Source organism: Phyllobates terribilis, unplaced genomic scaffold (assembly GCF_046119375.1).
Source record: "Phyllobates terribilis strain yellow unplaced genomic scaffold, ASM4611937v1 Scaffold_1__5_contigs__length_1240528914, whole genome shotgun sequence".
Classification (NCBI taxonomy): domain Eukaryota; kingdom Metazoa; phylum Chordata; class Amphibia; order Anura; family Dendrobatidae; genus Phyllobates; species Phyllobates terribilis.
In genome coordinates this window covers 251,175,923-251,177,944 of record NW_027362761.1, presented here as the reverse complement: position 1 = coordinate 251,177,944, position 2,022 = coordinate 251,175,923, and positions in this window count along the sequence as shown.

Here is a 2,022-nt window from a genome sequence, read left to right as displayed (position 1 = left end):
TTGGGACCATCAGTTGTGTTGTGCAGAAGTCTGGTGGATACACAGCTGATAGTCCTACTGAATAGACTGTTAGCTGCTTTTTTCTTGCCATAATACAAATTCTAAGTAAAGAAAAACGAGTGGCCATCATTACTTTAAGAAATGAAGGTCAGTCAGTCTAAAAAATTGAGCAAACTTTGAAAGTGTCCCCAAGTGCAGTTGCAAAAACCATCAAGCACTACAAAGAAACTGGCTCACATGAGGACCGCCTCAGGAAAGGAAGACCAAGAGTCACCTCTGCTTCTGAGGATAAGTTTATCCGAGTCACCAGCCTCAGAAATCGCAGGTTAACAGCAGCTCAGATTAGAGACCAGGTCAATGCCATACAGAGTTCTAGCAGCAGACACATCTCTACAACAACTGTTAAGAGGAGACTTTGTGCAGCAGGCCTTCATGGTAAAATAGCTGATAGGAAACCACTGCCATGGACGACAGGCAACAAGCAGAAGAGACTTATTTGGGCTAAAGAACACAAGGAATGAACATTAGACCAGTGGAAATCTGTGCTTTGGTCTGATGAGTCCAAATTTGAGATCTTTGGTTCCAACCACCGTGTCTTTGTGCGACACAGAAAAGGTGAACGGATGGACTCTACATGCCTGGTTCCCACCGTGAAGCATGGAGGAGGAGGTGTGATGGTGTGGGGGTGCTTTGCTGGTGACACTGTTGGGGATTTATTCAAAATTGAAGGCATACTGAACCAGCATGGCTACCACAGCATCTTGCAGCGGCATGCTATTCCATCCGGTTTGCGTTTAGTTGGACCATCATTTATTTTTCAACAGGACAATGACCCCAAACACACCTCCAGGCTGTGTAAGGGCTATTTGACCAAGAGGGAGCGTGATGGGGTGCTACGCCAGATGACCTGCCCTCCACAGTCACCAGACCTGAACCCAATCGAGATGGTTTGGGGTGACCGCAGAGTGAAGACAAAAGGGCCAACAAGTGCTAAGCATCTCTGGGAACTCCTTCAAGATTGTTGGAAGACCATTTCCGGTGACTACCTCTTGAAGCTCATCAAGAGAATGCCAAGAGTGTGCAAAGCAGTCAAGGCAAAAGGTGGCTACCTTGAAGAACCTAGAATATAAGACATATTTTCAGTTGTTTCACACTTTTTTGTTAAGTATATAATTCCACATGTGTTAATTCATAGTTTTGATGCCTTCAGTGTGAATGTACAATTTTCATAGTCATGAAAATACAGAAAAATCTTTAAATGAGGTGTGTCCAAACTTTTGGTCTGTACTGTACACAGCCCCATCTTGCACTATATTACTCCTCTAAGCCTCTCCATAAATGGCCCTATTTTGCAGTATATCACTCATTTCAGTCCCATATTGCAATATATCACTCTTCTCTGCCCCTCTAGCTACAGCACATCACTCTTCTTACTTAACAGCACACCGTACACATCGCTGCTTTCTGGTATGAAATCGCCAGAGCAACTCTGTTCTAGACATGACCCAATGCAGAGCTGTGCTGGCAGGAAGTCAGAGACTTTAGGGGGTTATACATGCAATACGGGGCAGATTTAATACTGAGATATATTGACACAAATGAATAAAAATATGAGTACATTATTGTAAGATCACATTGTGATTTGGGGTATAACCCTTTAATACCACACTTTGCTACTGCACTGAAGGCTGTAGCCTTGAAAATGAATATAATCTTTTTAAATGATTAAGTTATTACTTTGTAAAGTCTTACACTACAATAGTTTTCCTTCTATAACTGGAGTTGCAGTTTAGATTGTTTCAGTCAATTTTCGGCATATGTTTTTGTGCAATAGCGCAGGACTTGACTAAACACATCACCGGTCTTCAAAAGTAGAAAAGTGGGTAAACCACTTTACTACTGGACATGATTCTACTACTTATTAGATAAAATTTAGATTGGTAGTGTTCCAAGTAAACTTACCTTTTTGGAGAAAACATTTTGCAGCTTATAAAACAACTTCACCTATGGCTGGCAAGACAA